The following is a 12,468-nucleotide window of genomic DNA, read 5'->3' as shown; positions in this document are numbered from 1 at the left end:
TATATATATATATATATATATATATATATATATATATATATATATATATATTAATAGCACATACATAAATGTAATTAACAACACACTGACAAATTCATTAAAATGAAATAACATGTAAGCTAATTCATACTGCTGTCAAAGTATTATTGTACAAATACAGCTTCTTATGAGTCATAAACTCACATTTTTCCACAAACCTGTTCTTACACTGGGTGGCAGTATGCATTCACTTTTACACTAAAACTAAGAGGCTAATTAACACATATTACACATTTCAACAACTATATTTTCATGCTCACATTTGAAAAATGCAAATGCATCAAGTGCTTGACACACAGTGAATCAGGAAACAAACTGCTTTGTTTTTTAACAATTTGTCTGGCAAGCTGTCTATTAAAAAGTGCAGTATAGCTTTATAAACATGCATGCACAAACACTAATTAGGCATCAGTGGTTATAAACAATGGATGCATCAATGTCATTTTCAAAGAATAGAAAGTCTTAAATTGATGTTCCTGTGACACTGACTGCATTTAATGTATCTCTTGTAACAGCTGGCTTAACCTTGTGCACTTTGGTCCACTCTGCAGCCCTTTGCAGTCCTACAGTTTAAACTCTCAATTGAAGCTTTTACACTGTAATAGGGTCATTGATTACCCTCAGCATTTCATTGTGCGTCAATAGCTAAGTGTATCAAAGTGAAAAACGTCAGTCTATATGACAGTAGTCCCCATAGAAACAGGTTCCCTATCTGCGGGAGCTCCATAAACTGATTTCCTATGGAGAGTGGGGAGAGGAAGGGAAAAAAGAGAGAGAGGGGAAAATAGTAAATAAATAAAGAAATAATGACAGTTGTTCTGGTTGTACCTGGCTGTGTATCCTATGATTCACCTGCCAACTAGGCTGTATACAATTCCGATGGTAACCTTCAGAAAAAATATCATGGTTTCACAGTATTGCAGTCTGGGTAAAAAACAAATTGTTTTTTTTCCCATTGAACACAACGTATTTTATTTTGAAACAATGCACACTGGCAGGGAGAGGGATTCCTAAACTGCAGTTTCTCTCTTTGACCACTCGGGGAAAAAAACAGCTCACACCTTAGGAATGGTATGACGGAAAATGTTAATGGTTTTGTATACCTTGAAACTGGTAACCGACCCATGGCTACTGCCAACGTCTGTCAACAACTATTTTTTTCTGTTAGCATTACAACCATTACACCTTAAGTTTTCTGTGTGCGCCTGCAAAAAGCCAACAAGAATGATTCAGTCGTTTCTCTATATGTAAGTGCTCTTTTTGTCCGCAGAAAGGAAACATTTACAAATTAGCCAAGGTCAAATGCATGCTATTTGGCAAAAGATTTTCTTTCGACTAGTGCCGAAAATGTGAGGATTAGAAGGTAAATTGCCCATGAAGTCACAGAAGTGGTATTTGCCTCCTCTTTCATCTTGGGGTGGCTCGTTAGGTCGCATCACAGGCATGATGACCCAGTGCAATGCCTCTAAAAAGGGATTATCATTGATGCGTCATGGGTCTATGAAACATTGCTTTTTGTTGGTTCTATTTCTGGCAAGTTCCTAATGGTCCCATACAAACCATGAATAGTGTACTCAGCAGACACTGGGCATGCACTATTCAGAAAGAAACATCTTGACAGAAACATTGTAATCAGAAATGGTTCCCTACGTGGGTAAATTATTAGTTACACCAACTATAAATAGTTCCTTGAATCCACTCCCAAGCATTAACAATAATCACTGGTGGTGTGCAGCCAGTGGCTCATTGTTAAGAAATGTATTTAGAGGAAACTGTGATCTTAAAAACAGAGCCCGCGATTGCTGAAAATAGTTCTTTTGGAAATCAACACAAACAAAGACATGAAGTAGGTGTCTTATTTATATTTAGCACAGGAAACCCAGATGACTATCTTTTTATATAACCCCAAGCAAAGAGAGGTCAGATTGAAACGTTTTCCAGCTCATAATATTAATTTTGGTATTTGCTGAATTGTCAGTGGTGTTGACAAAGGATATTGGGTGGGAAATCATTCGACAGTTCAGCCCACTATAATACAATAGATATTCTGTTCTTCCTGATAACGTTTTACCACCCAATTAAGAACATCAACAGTAAAACTGACAAACTTAATGATGGCATTATTTAAGATAAATTTTCAATGATGATCATAAAGTAACCAAACTAGAAACACCTTTTTATCTTCTTTTTTTTAAATTCATTCAATTTGAATAATCAGTAATACTGAACATCTCAGGCACACAACAACGACATTTTACACATTTTAACACTTTTTCAGCAGGTGTTGCTATATGGTTAGTTTAGCACAGAGAGTTTTGGCAAATGAGTGTTTTTCCTTTTCCGGATCACTTGATTTGCATACATATTTTTGTGAACATAATATGTTCCTTGGTTTAAGGGGCAATTTGTTTGAATTTGTTTGCTCTTGCGGTGCAATCAGGGTCTCTGGATGTAATCAAGCACGGCCAATGTAAAATAGTTTTTTCTTTCATCGCTCAATTCAATCAGGAGAGACTTTGTTACAGATACACAAAGATTTATTGTACATATGCGCAATGTGGAACTCAGATTGCCGTGGTTGACGATGACCAGAGGTGGAAGGGGGGGAGGAGGGTTGCACGTTTGCCTGAAAAGACAACTGACAACACGGAGAAAGACATTTAAAGCAGGATGTGATGCTGTGATTGGATGATTAATTTTGTGGTCAATTGTGGTTGGGTTACTGAAAAGTGAACGCTTCTAAACAGCTGAATAGTTTTAGGAAGAGAAGCAGTGATTAAAGTAAATAAAGGACTTCCAGAAGGAATTTGCCCTGAGCCACAATAGTCCTTAGAAGGAAGCACACGTCAACACCCAGACATCACAACAATTCCACGGCCACTTGTGGTGGACCTGGCAATGATTGTGGAAAATACTATATAGGAAGCAAAAGGATGTAAAACCATAGCCAGAGATCTTAATGGAATTCTAAAGCCTTCCTTTATTGCATCATTAAAAAAAATCCTTTTTATTCTAACTTTTTGATTAAAATTTTTTTTTAAATTTATCTACACTTTTTAAATAAAACAGCAAATAACCGGTGATCGAATATATAAAGGTCTGTCTTAAAAAAGGTGTCATGATTATCCAAGGGTTGTCATGCACTGTGTTTCTTGTATAGTATAACTACATTCTGTGTTAAATCACATGCCATTTCTTGTTATCCTCCTCCTGCAGTTTTATTCAATGAATTTTATGCTAATAAACGTGGTTTCTGTCATCCCACTGAAAGGCAAAAATAAAATTAAGCAAAAAGTCAACAGTCAACAACCAAGAAACAAAACATGCACTGAGGTACAGAATCAGACATGTCAGAACTGTCAATGGATACTCCATTTAGGAAAAAAACCTGCAGCTGCATTTACATACTATTGAAATGAGACTCTCTGTGTTTGTAATTGTATTGACTATCAATATTGGGATATTGGGTGCAAAGCCTGTGCAATAAGCGAGTCAAGCGGAAAGCTGCACTTAAGTGAAAGTGCTGTGCAATGCTCAAAGTGTGTTGTATTGAACAAGTTGCCATTTGAGGACGAGTTTCCATAGCTACAGATTCATCCAAATGCAGGACACATGTATTCTAACTCCAATCGCCATGTGAAAGAGGGGGTTCAAGCAAGTTGAATTGATGCACTCTGCAGAATCACAAATGGCACCATTAAGTTCAATTAGCAAGCATCTAGATAGTTAGTCCAAACTGTCTTTTATATAACAGACTACCACTGTCTATCTGAAAGTTAAGTACATGCAGGTTAACAAGGTGATGATTTTACTAACAAGGGGGATGGCATCCCCTCTCATCTCCCCTACTGCTGATACCTGTTGAGTTTTAAAAAGTTAAAACAATATTGATGTTGGATAACAATGTACTTTCATGTACGCTGGAAACAGATTGAATCAAATAACGTTGCAGGTTCACACCATGCATAGTCTCTCAGATTAGATCAAAGACAGACCCTTTTGTTTTGTCCTCTCTCCCTCTCCCAGATAGATTTGATCAAAACCAAACATTTAACGTATTGAAAGAAACCTTCTGCTTCACAGCAGGAAGAAACGTGCGTCTCCCCTGTCGATGGCGACCCCCTCGAGACCAGATTAGGACAATACAATGTTTATTTCTACAGGCTAGAGGGGAATTGACATTCACATGTTAGAAACCTTTCACCTTGACCTGGAGTAATCTGAGGGTTCAGGGGTGCGCCTTGTTTTGGGGGGCAACTGACCCATAGAGAGAGTTTTCATCTGAGGAGCCGGCCATGACTTCAAGGGAATATAATTGTGAAATTTACAGAAATTCGGGACTGATTGATGTGACTCCAGAAGGGAGATGCATGTTTTCGGTCCGCTGTCAGCTGCGGTGTGAAGTTTACTTTTTGTCATGTCATTTTTATCATTCTGTTTATTCAAATCTTTTGTTTAATCTTCAATCGGACCAAGCCTCTTCTTCCTCAGAGATTCAGAAACACGTAGTTTCTTAACACACCTCTTAAGTTGCTAGGTAAAAAGCACTTTGTGCTACTGCTAGTTGTTTGCAAAAGGAGACTGCTCAGCCTTACAGTACACAATGTTTCTTCTTCTTACCTGTAATACATATTCTGGGTCAGAACCTGCCATGACAGCACCTCAACAGATGCGGGAACATTCAGAAGAGGCTTTTCTGTCGATTGTCATATGGCCTGTAATGATCCTGCATCATTTCACCTTGACATGGCGCTTTAACCTCCTCCTCCTTGCAGCCATTGCAGTCATCGCAGCCCCCAGTGCCCTGCTGTTCCAGCCTTCCTCTAGGGTCTAACCAACCCAGCAGCCACTAGAGCTTGTCAGTATCAGAGTGAAATATTCAGCTCCGTTCTCTCTTCTCCCCTCAAGGGCAGCCAACTTCCTGTTGCTGGGTTACACTAATTGCAGCATTAGTATTCTGTATTGAGCTGCTACCGGAAGCTGAGGCTCCACCAGACACCGATAGTTAATGCAAGCAATTGGGATTACAATACAAAATGACCCCGTGCACTCTTTGTCTGACTTTCTCAAACTAATGCAGCTTCAGTTTTGACTGCATTCATATTTCTTTCCCATTTCTTAGCCTGACACTTCCGTTAAAGATGTACATGGACTCTACTGTGTTTCCTGTTACCCTCTTTAGATCACACATATAGGAGCTTTGCCTTTTGATGCAATATCCCTTGTTGATCTTGCAAGTCATACAAAATGATTAAATGTATGTTTGCAAAATGCCACCAAAGAAATAGTAATTTAGTGTGTGCAGCAGGACATATCTGTACCATCTGCAATATGAAATCAGGTACAGTTTTAGATATTCAGTTTAATTCAAAACGAATCAATTATCAGTTCTGCATCGTTTTCCCTTTTGTTACATTAACCTGCATTTACATCTTGTCTTATCATCCTATGTCATAAACTTGTTTGCAGTGACATTCTGTTAGTGCCTCTTGTGTTATTAATTGTTCATTTAATGCCCTGCTGCCTTCATAGCTCTCTCTCTTCTTATCAAATTCATTTCATTTATTCAGATAAAAGACATCACCACAGCAACAGGGCTATCACATGTTCAGGGTTCCTCCATGTGTCGGGCTCAGTTACCGTGACAACATGTTTCATGGTGAAGTTCCAGCACAAAAGGAGCTCCCTGTATCCTGATGAAGAATACTCATAAAATGCAAAAAAAGAAAAGGCATATTATGTAAAAAAATATTATTCTGAATTTGGTGTTACTTCCGGTAGCGATCTGTTTTGTCAAATAGAGCATGCATGTGCTTATTCAGAGTGGTGTTTCTATGCACATGGCATGTGAGTGTGAGAAGGGGTGGCATGCAGAGGCGTGAGCGGTCATTTAAAATATCAGTTGTTGGTATTCACTCAGTGACGCAGATCTCTTGCAGCCTGCGTTTCTCCCTGACCTGGCCATAGGCAGTTGGAGGATTTATGTCATTGTGAGGTATTTATCAGACATAAACAAGCCATATTTATTTTGTAACTTGTTGTTTTACATATTATGTGCACAGAATCCTTGTATCTAAATTTGTTCCAGTAGATTTTTTGATTACAAATGATTACACTTTCATTCATTTCATCAATCAATCAATCATATTTACAATTCCAGATTAAGCCTATGGATGAAAACGGAAGTACACTTCATTAATCCAGCAGAGCATGGCTGTCACGTTCCTGCTGTTCACCTTTCTTTCTCACCAAGCATACCTTTTTTTTTTTTTCTGGGTTATGTGCGTCATAAGACCTGTGTGAGGCTAAGCTCTATGCAGTAACATTCTCGCCTCAATCAGGTGGAGTCACCAGGTTCTTATAACTAAGTCATATTCTGCATCTCAGATTGAAGGAAAGACGCAGACTGATATGAAATATTTACAGGTGAAAAACATGCATGTATGTATGTACGTATGTATGTATTCTGAAAGGGAACGGTGACAAGTTTACCATCAACACTTGTAGGAAACTGCAAAATGATTTTTTTATGCTGTGAGGAGCAGAGGAGCATTCTGTGAAATGTTTAGCGTGTGCAATCAATTACAGTGCCTGGCAAATCCATTCAAAGCGAAAAACATAAACATGCCTTGATTTACAAAGCACTGACAGTAACTTTACAAAAACTTATAAAACTAATTACTAAACTACATTTTAAAAAATCTCAGAGCAGTAGGAACAAAAGAAAAGAACACGTCAGGAAAAACAACACAAAGTGAGAGTATGAAACTTTTTTGTCTTGAGTAATTAAATAAGGTCCATATTATTAAAACTGAACTTTCAATTCTAAACTTTAGTCACCATTTGTTGTTTTATTGCATAAAGTAACTGAATTACTTCAAAGCTTCAGAATGTCTGTTTCTGCATTCCCTGTGGGAGAAGGATCACATTGCAAACACTGAAAGAACTGCTTTGACTCAGTCATGCAGTGATGAAAATGATTTGTGGTTCTCATGTCTGCAAAGGTGCCATGACATTACCTGAAAAATTAAAAATCCACCAGCACACATACACATCCTCCCAAATGCTGTATCTATAGCTGTCCACTGCCCCTTATACCTAGGATGGGTTAAATGCAGTAATTTAATTTCCCTACATTGTACTGTATGTATGTGACAATTAAGAATAAAGTTTGATCCTTTCTTTTTAAAGGCATATTATGCAGTTTCCGTTTCTTGTCAAACAGCTACCCCTAGAGTCACTGTGGAGTACTTGTATTTAACGTTGCTGTCGTAAATACTACTCACGCAGAGCCATCTCTGCACTCAAGGCCTAATCCTCTCCCCTCTGTAGGACTGGTCTTATCATAAACAATGGATGAATCAACAACTTCTTAAAAACTGACATACAACAAGCAAGTACAACAACATGCGACATAGAACGCAAGCAAGTTTACTTGACAAGTTGATAAAATGTCAGGAGTACAGTCTCCTGCGACAACACAACAGTCACGAAAATAGCAACTTCCAGTGATTTTGTAATTCCAAGTTGTCTGTTTTATGCACCAGGGATCTGGCATTGGAGAGAGACAGGCTCGATAGAGATGGCTTGTGAGCCATGCTAGCCTTAGCATAATACTGGACATGATTCCTCTCCCTCTTTCGTCTACACCGCCTCCTAGACCCAACAACCCATGGAGAGCCCAGCAGTCTTGCTATGCGGTCTGGGGTGTTGTGCGTATAATGAAAGACACTCTAAATTGCTATCTGATGCTGGTCATCAATGTCCAAAAGGTTCTGGCGTGTGTATCGGATGTTCGCAGAACCGATAGTTCAGATTCTCCGTAATTTTGGCAAGGCGCCACTGCTCAAACCTGCGTTGCAGGTTTTGCTATCGGCGTCGCTCCCCTGCTTTGCTATCGGGATGATTCGCCCTACTACGAGTTCATTTACCATCCAAATGACTTTGAAGCTGTAATATTAAGGTACAAATCTTGCATGTGCCTTTTTTAAAGCTGTTAAAGTGCTGTCATTCAAATTGCCAATGTGTTTAAAAACTCACTTTGCTTTTTCTCTCTCTGTGTTGTACATATGCGTGATTGTGCATGCATGTATGGTTAAATTGTGTCTTACTAGGAATGGAAAGGTTCTGGAAGAAATTGTTGAGGCTAGTCTGGGTTTCTTTTTTTAACTTCAATGACATCAGTGGCACTTTAAGGAAGACAGCAACCACAGAAAATTAGCACCTACAGCAATCATTTTCTTGGTATCAGCTGACCCAGGCAATTAGAATTAAGTGCTAAATGCTTAGACCAGACCTTTAGAAGAAATTAACAAAGGCTTTTCCAGACATCAACACCTTTGGGTGACTTTCCTTTGGTTAAAGGATTTCCTGTATGCAAGGTAGTACCCTGCTGTCATTCGTCTTTGTCAGACACAGACACTTTGTTCAAATGCATTTAATCACAAACAAGGTATTACCTGTGAGATAGTCTTGGCAGAAAACTTGCAGTTATACCCCCCATTGGTCCATTTAAAGTTGTAATTGTCAGGATTTGAATCCTGTTTCATTTGGTGACAACTTATGTGTTTACAGTGTTGCCAAACAAAATCCCATTGTTTTTAATGAAGTCAATCTGAGTTAACGGTGCAAGGATAGTATGGTTAGTTACCTTGCTAAGAAGTTTGAACCTGCACTGTGGCTGCTTCTTCTTGTTCCTGCAAAAATGTAAAAAAATGCTTAAACCTCTAAATTTGTCATCAGGTTTTATAACTAGGTCTCAGTAGCACAGTAGACCTACTATTTTTGAATCACAATGGAACTTATTTCAGGTTATAATGAGATGTAATTATTTAATAGAACATGCATGTGCCAGTTTGTGCATCAGCAGATATTTTCTCTAAGATCTAAAAGATGTGTCATTGTTCATTCTTTCTGGTTTGAAAATATGTGCTGAAAAGAGCCTTAGGCTCCACTGGAAATGAAAGCTGCATAGAAGCTCATTGCATTCTTCTGGATGTCACGGAACACCAGTGATTCAGGGCAAACATAAAAACTTGACTCAGATCTCTTATTACCCAAGTGTATAATCACACTGAGGTCTCATAGGCCTTTTATACACTGTTTTCAGGTTCATGCTTGTATTTTAAAAAAAAAAGAAAAAAAGATAAGCATCAAAATATTTTATTTATTTCATGCTGCTCATAGCTGCTGCATCTGTATTCCCCCTCTGCCTGACACTCTCTATTGGAGCGCCTTTTAGCACCATTCAAAACAATTCCTAAACTGTTTTCCAAACCGTTCCCTATCACGAAAATAGTGCTCTACATAGTGTGTTTGCCATTTTTAGTGGTGTTTGAATTCTCCTTGGTAAATTTCATTCACTACTCTGTCCACCATAAAATATCAACAATGCACTGCTAATTTGAGTGTACACACCCTACATTTTACATCCGTATACCACAATGCAACGTGGCCATGTTTTCTTAGAGAAGAAGAAGAAGAAGTCACAGTGAAAACTAAAAAGGACAAATGCAGCAGACTTTTGTTTCTTAACAGTGTAAATGTAACATACAGTATATACAACCTTGTTTACTATTCTCCTGAGTGCTCTGTTTGTTTTAGGAACGTGTTAGAAGTATTTTTGTTTTGTTTACATGATGTCTCCATCCCACGAATAACGGGCACACCTCCTCACGCAAGTCACGCAATGTGTTTTCAGTGATTGTCCAAAAATCTTTGGTCGTTTGGTCATTCCCTGAATAGTTCACTATTTAATAAACACAAGGCAACAGTGAGTGAGTGAATGATGGAGCGCTTTCAAACACTGCTATAGTCTGCTCTGATTGGTCAGAATTTCCGGATCTCTGGAGTCTCTGCATCTGTGGTCTGCTGTCTCTCGACAGTCTGTTGCAGCCGGAGAATACTGTAAATGCAACGGAGTATACCTTTTTTGTGAAAAATCACCAAGAAATGCTTCTAAACCAAATATTACACAACCAGACATGGTCCAGCAGGAATGTGATCTGTATAGCAGCACTTTTGTGACATCATAGAGGCTTCTAAACCAAAAACTACAAAACCGGACATGTTAGCAGGAATGTGATCTGAAAATAACAAAATCTGCAACCAAGATTCCAGGAGTCCCTGGCGTTAGCAAGTAACTACATCTGGCACTGTCTGTAACATAAACACATGTCCATATATAGGCTACATTAGAACACCGGCTTGGTGTGGCATCATGTGGAGCAGAACATCAAAAAAACTGTTTATACCAGAACAGTGGGAAATCTGAGGTTTTAGCAATAGCTCAGTAATAAATTAATTTTTTTCATTTCAAATTAGTTCAGTTTTAATTCTGCACGGTAGGTGAAATTTGCTCAGGGCTATACTGTCTACACAAACCGTCAGGTTAGTGCCTGCGGCTTCAGTGGCCCATTATGATTGCTTACAATTTTCTGAACGGACTGCATTGATCTCCTTCCACCTGCCTTTTTGTGTAAATGGAAGCATCTGACGTTCTTTTGTCAAACAACTCCTGACTGAGCAGCTCTTTTCAGCTGGTAATGGTCACTTCCGCTGTGGAGAACCAAACCTTCACATGGTGATTTGCACATCTCACTTCTCTTAACCCAAAGAATTCCTCTGCCATCTGTTTCTCAAATCTAACCTCACTTGTATACCTTTTAAAGGAGACCAATTATAGTTGTTCCCATATTTTCTGTTGTATCTATAATGTTGATGCTAGGTGAAACATCAAGGGAGCACTTAAAGTTATAACAAGTGATCCTGAGGGGAACACAAAGGTCTGAACCAAATGTTGTGACAATCTATGATATCGTTGTCAATACATGTCAATTAAAGCTAAAAATGTGTCTATTATGGAATTTAGAAGAAATAGATGACTCATCATACAATAATAAATAAAGCTAAATTATTTATCTAGTTGAAATATACAACAAATTATTATTGCTCTTTCCTTGAAAATGCTTGCATATGCATGTAATACATGCCAGCACTTTCCCTAAAATCCCAAGAATGCTCTTTACTAGAACACATCCTGGGTAATTTGAGTACTCAGCTTGGCACGTTTAAATTCCCAATAACTCAATGTCAGTTTTTCTGCCTGAAGCCAATCATTATTAAAACAAACAACACAGAGCAACTGTGTTGGTTCATTTTACAACAACCTTGCTGATTCAATCAACGTGCTTTCTGAACCTGGTCTTGACGTCAGCAGCCTTATTGGATTTCTATTTGGGTTTTAGTGGACTGATCTGTCACTGCCAGATGCCACCTCCTCTGTCTGTTCTCACTTCCAGTGAAATGGAAACAAGTACACAGAAGCCCTCAAATGTAGAAAGAAATAAATCCACGGATATTTTTGATATTGTATATGCACTCACACAGCATTTTTATGGTTGTGCTTGGCTAAAATGATAAACACATATCGGATTATGTTTTTTCAGAAGGATCAAGGAAAGAAACCCTTTCTGCTAAAATATATTGTGGAATAGAGGCTTGTGGAAGAGAAGCCTGGATACAGAGGGGGCAGGATACTATTTTATTTTCAATTATTAACAATTTTTTCTTTTTGGGAACAAGCTCCTAAAGGCTAAACCAACCGCACTAAGCTGTCACTTAACAATTCTTGCCCCAAAATTTCTCTGAGGAACCGGAAATACATTTTATTATTCTGTCTGACTGCCTTATATTGGCATATTAATATGAATCTCCCCATCTCCTTGCAAGTGCCAATTAAACCTTTAATTATGCATTGCTAGATCTCATAATGAATATGGAGGAGATAGTGACGGGAAAGGCCTGTGAGTGTGCGTCATTATCTTCCTCTTTCTCTTTCTCTTTGGGTTAGATTGAGGACTTAGGAGGTTGCAACCACTTGTTTACAGTTTGGACCACTGACACATGCGCCCACCTGATGGCTCTACAATAGCTGACTATATACACATTCCCACACATACAGTTCAAATGCACACATATGCACTTCAGGCATAACCGATTCATAAGGGCATTAATATACGGCGACAATATAACTGGCAGTACATCTATTGTCATTGTACAGCAGCATGACACACTAACTTATATTTAATCTAAACCTCTAAATTTGTCATCGGGTTTTATAACTAGGTCTCAGTAGCACAGTAGACCTACTATTTCTGAATCACAGTGGAACTTATTTTAGGTTATAATGAGATGGTAAACCCCACCTGTCATAATAAATCCTATGTTGTATATATGTGGCTGTCAGAGATGGAAATTAAATTGCATTTATTTAAGTACAAATTGAAGACATTTGTGAACTACTTGTTTACTTGGAAATGTTCTTTCATGAACTTTATACTTCTGCTCCACTACATCTCAGAGGAAAATGTTGTACTTTTTACTCCACTACACTTTTTTGTAGTTACTTTACAAATTAAGATTTTTGCA

This window comes from Etheostoma spectabile, chromosome 14, assembly GCF_008692095.1.
Source record: "Etheostoma spectabile isolate EspeVRDwgs_2016 chromosome 14, UIUC_Espe_1.0, whole genome shotgun sequence".
Lineage (NCBI taxonomy): Eukaryota > Metazoa > Chordata > Actinopteri > Perciformes > Percidae > Etheostoma > Etheostoma spectabile.
The sequence above is the reverse complement of the archived record's forward strand: the minus strand, read 5'-3'. Positions refer to the sequence as shown.